This window comes from Panulirus ornatus, chromosome 70, assembly GCF_036320965.1.
Source record: "Panulirus ornatus isolate Po-2019 chromosome 70, ASM3632096v1, whole genome shotgun sequence".
Taxonomy (NCBI): Eukaryota; Metazoa; Arthropoda; class Malacostraca; order Decapoda; family Palinuridae; genus Panulirus; species Panulirus ornatus.
In genome coordinates, this window is record NC_092293.1 from 3863110 (window position 1) to 3870928 (window position 7819).

General features: G+C 35.3%; 1 non-coding gene across 1 annotated transcript; it reads left to right on the plus strand.

Annotated features, from left to right (window-relative positions):
* The first annotated feature begins 5464 nt into the window (after window positions 1-5464).
* Window positions 5465-5536, plus strand: TRNAV-UAC (transfer RNA valine (anticodon UAC)). The gene has a single exon. It is a non-coding gene; the product is annotated as a tRNA-Val (tRNA).
* The last annotated feature ends 2283 nt before the right edge of the window (window positions 5537-7819 follow it).

The window sequence follows — 7819 nt, forward strand, 5'->3', positions numbered from 1 at the left end:
GTATTTTTGTACACAAATATAATTAGCAATATATGCAGCACAATGTAAGTGTTGTGTGACTAACTATAGCTGTAATATTACCTGTTCATTCCTGCTACTAACACATGACACCAAGTTGCCTGTTAGTCTTATTACGTACATTAATACACTGTTGTCTTGGCTTTACATCTCTACTAATGATGACACCTAAATCCCTCTCCTGCCTTGATAGTTTTATCTCCACATCTTAAGATGATACTGTAGTTTGCCTGCTATGTGTACACAGTGTAAACATATGTCTACGGTGAATATCACTGGCCATTGTACACTGTACAACGATAGCCTGTTAAGATCTTCCTGCAATGTCATAAGATTCTGTTTAACTCGTAAACACGATTTCATTACATGTAGGAAAAATTTGATATAAATCTAAAGTTGATATTTTCAAAGAGAAATATAGAACAAGACAGATCACTTTTATTATATCACATATCAGTTCACCAGGTAAAGACACCATTATAACATATTGTGAAACTAATATATAGCATGATTCATGTACAAGGACCATCTTCTACACATGACCAATATTTCACAACCATCACAAAATGATTCACTGATAAAGCCAGTGTATGTAATGTCCTTCCTTTTCCTCAGCTCATTAGGCATTTTCCGTGACCCAACCTATATGTTATTTGTCCCCTCATTTGTGACCTTGTAGTTGTTGTACGGTGGAGTAATGCTTGACTTGCTGTACTGAGGGACAGACACACTGACACAAGCCATGTTGTAGTTGTTGTACGGTGGAGTAATGCTTGACTTGCTATACTGAGGGACAGACACACTGACACAAGCCATGTTGTAGTTGTTGTACTGTGGAGTAATGCTTGACTTGCTGTACTGAGGGACAGACACACTGACACAAGCCATGTTGTAGTTGTTGTACGGTGGAGTAATGCTTGACTTGCTGTACTGAGGGACAGACACACTGACACAAGCCATTATTCATTAAATTGACAAAAATGAAGCGATAAATTTCTTGAAAGATATGCCAAGTGTAATGATACATCGACTTACGTACATTTTAGGAATCATTCACAAATTCAAAACATAGAATTCATATGATGGCAAAGTGTGTTTAGATAGATTTCTAACTCTTAATGTTCTTATCAGTTCAGTCCAAGGAAAAAAAAAATGACAAATAAAGCCAGCTAACAGTGTGTCATAAGACCAGAGCCCCTGCCAAGCTGGGACTTGGCCAAACATAAACAACCACTTTCTTATAGACGATTAGTCAAGGTTCTGGGTCGAGCACCAGGATCTATTGACTTCCGTCCGACATAATATATTTTCTCTCATCCTTCATCATCATCACCACACTCCCGGCACCCATCAATAAACCCTTCCCAAATTCCTCACTTCCTTATAAACTCGTCCCTGTAGTCAACAATTAAGAAACCTAAACCGACCAAAAAGCATTACGTTGTTCAACAATGTAAACCCCAGCTAGGGTGAGCCTTAGATACTCTTACGGTATATTGTGATGGACGAAGGATTTACTACCCTGGTTATGTATTACAAAATACATATGGCAAAAATATATTTTACTTGTGGACTTCTAGTGAAAATACATGGGATATTGCATGCAAGCTAAACATTTGATACGATAATAAATAAGATTTCGTAACTTAACTGGAGCACAAGGTACAGAAATATATGTAACGTGATATCGTTAAGATTAACATATCTAACATAAAAATTTCTATTTTGCAGATAAATGTTTTACATGTAGAAATCAATAATGTTTTCAATAACATAAAGATAATTGCGTCAGTATCTATGTTGCTGACTTTTTATCCGGGTTTTACACACTGTAGAAAAGTATTGTTTAGAGAAGAGTAATGTAATTATTATGAACACAAAGTTCAAGGATTCTAAGTTATGAATTTCTACTCTTCAAAATGTTAGCATCATCCGCTGAGAAAACTTTGAAAAACAGACTTTTATTTTGGGTGATGAGAACTAATGAAAAATTATTTACGTTTTTCTTATGAATATTCTTTATGAGTCAAATGAAAGTATTTTGTTAGATAAAAAAAACTTTCATCATTAACAACGAGAGATAAACAATCAATGACCATAAACTTTATCTTTGATGAATTAAAGTTCATCAAATGACAGATGAGAACTAATGAAAGATTATTTACATTTTCCTTAATAATATTCTTTATGAGTCAAATGAAAGTATTTTGTTAGATAAAAAAAAAAACTTCAGTAACAACGAGAGATTATAATTTTAATCAATGATCATAAACTTTATCTTTGATGAATTGAAGTTTATCAAATGACAGATAAAGATTATTATATACAATTTCCAACAATCTTATTGACATCATAAAACCAAATATGATTCATGAATTTTTCAAATCATCAAAAGTAAAAAGAAGAAGCCGTCCGGAGGTGACTTGTTACCCCCGGCGTAAACACTTATAGGCGGAATCCGGTAACACCTCTTGAATAGCATGTGGAAGACAGAGTAGAGTGGCTAGGCTCAGAAGCATGTTCTCCACTTCAACTGACTAATGATATGTTAAGACAACACAAACCACATACATCCATTGTGAGGATGGAATCAGGGATGAAACATCTATAACTAGAAAGGTTAAAGATACAAAGATGATGAAATACCTTTACCCGGGATCAGTAGCACCTGTGGTAATGGACACACCTTTGTAATGCTTGATCACTTACAACTGATCAACTTTAATACGAAAGTCTTAGGTATTGTCCCTCAGGAAAACTTTTTATAAATATTTATAAAACACATATATATGTTAGATATACACTATCTCTAGAATATATCTTTACCTGGGACGTGTAACACTTGTGTGGATAGACACAACTTTGTAATGCATGATCCATTACACGAAATGAACTTCACTAACGAAGAGTTATACAACGCGTCGTTGGAAAACATTAATCAAATGCCTATACAGAATTTTTATGTTAGATAAAAGATATTTCTTGATAGTAGTAAACACAAGAAATGGTGACGAAAGAAAAGGGATGTAGAGGTAAATATTTTGTTAAAAAATGAATTGCTCCTGCCTTAAACTAGCTCCTTGCAATGGATTTTGTTTTAGATACCCACAGTAAGATATATTGTGTGGTTAATCACTATAAATGTTTATGTTTAACAGATCTTTTATTTCTTATAGTATTTCACTGATTCGGGTTTAAGAACCTTGGTTCTGAACAACCATTATAATGCAACACCATACATATTTATCATAAATAAATCATTTATCACAATAACCATTATGTTTGTACCAGATTCTTTACGTCCTCAATCACGTTTGTTAATATATAAGGCATTTTTCCGCCACATTTCAATACATAACATATATCTACACGTGTGGAAATATATGTATATGTTTTTATAAATTTTTCTTTGGCTTTTATAATCAAGGTGTAAGATATCCGTCTGAAGAAAATACTAGATAATATTATAGGTTATGTGTGTGTGTGTGTGTGTGTGTGTGTGTGTGAGCGCACATAGGAGTGAAAACATATTTTACACTTACAAGGTTAAGAGACGGGGCAACACGAGTGTACAAATCCTTCCTCAAAAGACTCACGTGATAATGATTAAAGTAGTACACACACACACACACACACACACACACACACACACACACACACACAGAGCGGCGCCAGGCTGGAGGCGGGGCATCGTGACGTCACAGGCAAGTCCCTCCCCCCGCCAGATCCAAACATGTGTTGTGTCTGGTGATGGCGGTTCAAGATTTCCCACATTTATATTGATCTTTACATTATCATCCACTCCCAAAGTCACCTGGCATTCTTGTGTTTCAACAACAGACGTGATATATGCAACACCAGGCAAACATTGTACCATTATCTGATAGGTTAAATGGTGCACAATCAAGAACCAGTGAATTTCATCGCCGCCATAAGTAAGTAAGGAAGGTGACTTTAATGATGATAAATACGACCTGGTATGGCTGTGTCTACACACTACCGCCATCTGGTCAACCTGGTACGTACGAACCTTAACCTTAAAGTGGCCCACGTAAACGCCAACTTAAAATCTATCCATTTAACTGTCATTCATTAATTAACATTTAAACACCATCTTTTAAACGTAAACCTTCCACTTGCATTATATTAACAAGTAATCTAAGATACGTCATACAAACACAAGGTTTAAAGCTGAAACTCGAACTTTTAAGTCCGTCAATTTAACACCTACTTTAGAATTAGCAAAAAAATGCGAATTTTTAACTCCGCCAAAAAGCAGCTTGTGTATGTAATGCTTCATTTAATTGAACATTTCTAAAGTCAGTTAAATTAATGGTATCCTTTGATGTTCATCATTAAAACATAAACCTATGAACTCTGTCTCTAGAACTAAGCACAAACTTTTACGTTCCATCATAGGAAAGGAAACTTGCAAAATCTATCAAAATTCGTCACATAACGCGAACTTTTCAACCCTTCCATTTACCTGGGCCAGTCTTCCCTGGCTGCCATTCATATTTTGTCCTTTTAAACTGTGACTTTATTACACTTTCATTCATTCATCATGACTTTATTACACTTTCATTCATTCATCATGACTTTATTACACTTTCATTCATTCATCATGACTTTATTACACTTTCATTCATCATTCATCAACTAGTTCGTCTCACTGATATTCCATTCATAAACTTCATTTGTGCATCTCATAGTTTGACCGCCATGTTGCATGTTTCCTTAATGTTTATAATTCTTTGTGTATTTAATAATAGAAGATTCAGTGATATTTCTCGTGGTACTGGAGTTAGAGTTAATAACTGAGATGGCATTATAATCTCTAACTCCAGTACCACGAGAAATATCATTGAATCTTCTATCATTAAATGCACAAAGAATTATAATCTTGATATAAGTGATTGTCTATACAAATTGCATAAATTTAGTGTTGATAAAATTTGTAAGGAATTCATCTTGTCCATATGATTAGTTTATGATACGCTTGTTGTCTGTCTTGGACAATCACATGTTTACCAAATGGCGTCCTAGCTACGTCTCTTCATTGTATATCAACTGACTGTTATATTTCTCTCTTGTGTCTCCCCTGATGATGTGAGTTTTACACGAATCTGCACTTGGGAACTTATCGTGTTTATTTTCCCCGTGGACTCATAGGAATATACTTGATCACGCGCAAAATTGTGATCCTTTCCAATATATATATATATATATATATATATATATATATATATATATATATATATATATATATATATATATATATATATACATACATATATACATCCTTCAGTATGTTTACTTTCGATACTGAGGAACAGAAGAATAAGCCAAACAAGTAAATTTCGTCAAAGACATCTCTCTTTTCTTAACGCTGCCTCGCAAAGATTTTCATTAATTCAAATTGAAGAAACAGACGTATTTTTCTATTGTCTGGTTAGCTCAGTGGTAGAGCGTGAGTCTTACACACTCAAGGTCGTGGGTTCGAGACCCACACCAGACATATTTTTTGTCTTTCTTTTTTCATTTTGTCCGCATCACATGTGTGCAACATTCAGTATGTTCGTCCAACGTTATAGTGAAGATCTTCACAATAAATTGTGGTTTTCGACCTTATCTGAAAGGGTCAGGTCCACCAAGACGTCCTTGAAATCTTCCAGAAGCTTCTGGCGATCCTCCTCCAACTGCTGGGCACATCAGAGTTAACATGGGCCGGACATCGGTTGTGGAACGACTTAATCTGCTTCCGGTAGTTAGCAGGGATGATGATGAGGGCTCTGACCTCATACCAGGTCAGCTTAGTTCCAGTCTATTGCTTAGTTCCAGTCTATTGCAACGACAATTAAAAATTAAAACTCATTTCTTCGTGGAAAATTAAGAGGAAAACACGACAGCAACATGGAGATTTACCCTGTGGTTATTTTGTCGGCTAGTCGGCAACGGTCGGTCAAACACTATTTTGCCATGGTAATCTCAGTGCTTCATATAACACTAAGTGCCAGAAAATGTTCTTGGGGGCGTAGCTCAGTGGTAGAGCACTCGCTTGGCATGCGAGAGGTCCCGGGTTCAAACCCCGGCGCTTCCATTTTTTATTTGGGAAATTCATTGTTTTCAGTCTTGTATATATATATATATATATATATATATATATATATATATATATATATATATATATATATATATATATATATATATCGTCCGATCAGGGAAGTTAAGCAACGTTGGGTCTGGTTAGTACTTGGATGGGTGACCGTCTGGGAACACCAGATGCTGTTATCCCTGGGGATAGGGAAGAAAGTATACTTGCCTCGTATTCTCTGCGTGTCGTACAAGGCGACTTAAAGAGGAGGGAGCAGAAGGCCGGAAATCCTTTACTCTCACTTTCAATTTTCCAAAAGACGGAACAGAGAAGATATAAAGATATTGTAAAGATGTAATTAATATAAGATATAAGAATGAATGGAAGATACGGATGTAGCTGAAACAAGGAGTAATGAAGATTAAGGGGCAATGAAAATTATTCTGTGGTGAAGATGAATGTATATGTTGAGATTTTGTATTGAACATCAAGAAGTAATGATAATGATGAGAGTGTAGTGATGATGAGGGTTTAGTTAGGGAGTGGTGACAATTGCCTTTACAACGATAATAAGGAGGTAAAACAATGAGGAACACAAACTTTCCAAAGCTACGTTCAAGTCAGACTTTGAACTAAGTTCGGTAAACAGAAGGATGATTTTAAGATGAGAGTGTAGTGAGGAAGAGTATAGTGATGATAAGGATACTGTCAAGATAGGTTGTGGCGAAGATACGAATGTAGTGAAAATACGAATGTAGTAGAGATAAGGGTTATCAAGGAGTAAAGTTTATTCAGAATGATTATGTAGTGAAGATAAGAACTATTTCTAGTGAACATCAGGGAGTACAATGATAATGGTATGGTAGAAATAACGGTGTAGTGAAGAAGAGGGTATAGTGAAGATATAATTAAGTGAAAATAAGCTAGTAGTGAAGATTCACGTTAGTGAATATGAGGTTGTAGTGAACTTAACCTTATTGACCTGATCCCCCAAATCCTCCAAACTCCGTTCAAGGGCCGATCCAAAACCAATCAAAAAGGCTATTTCTCTGTGTATTGTTAGTGGTGGTGGTGGTGTGTAGGTGTGTGTAATCATCTACTTGCACTGTATTAGGAGGGGGTTTTACACTCGTGGGGCCCCGTGTAAGTACGTTGTTTGTGTGAACGGGTAAAATCTAAAGCCTTCCTTGAAACCAGCTTAGTCAAGATAAGGTCATATGAAGATGAGGTTGTAGTGAAGATTATAATAAGCCTTGCATAGTGAAGATAAAGGGATTAAGTAGAGGAGATGTAGTAAAAAAGATTATAGTGAACACAAAAGGATTCAAGCTAAGTGCAGGGTCGGCCTACGGGCTTGAACTTATATTTTAGGTCAAAGGCATCACCAGTACACCCCGGCTAGCCTTAAAGTTTATCCGTACACACACACACACACAGACACATAAGTATATATATATATATATATATATATATATATATATATATATATATATATATATATATATATATATATATATATATATGTGTGTGTGTGTGTGTGTGTGTGTGTATATATATATATTTACACTGTACCAGAAGCGTTAACAAAAGCTCATTTGGTGAAATCGTGTTTCCTCACATTAAATGTTATCCCAGATATCAAAAATTCTTCTCTTTGGTCTTTCATTTTCTATATTTTCCACTTGAATTTCTTCACTCGAAGTGATT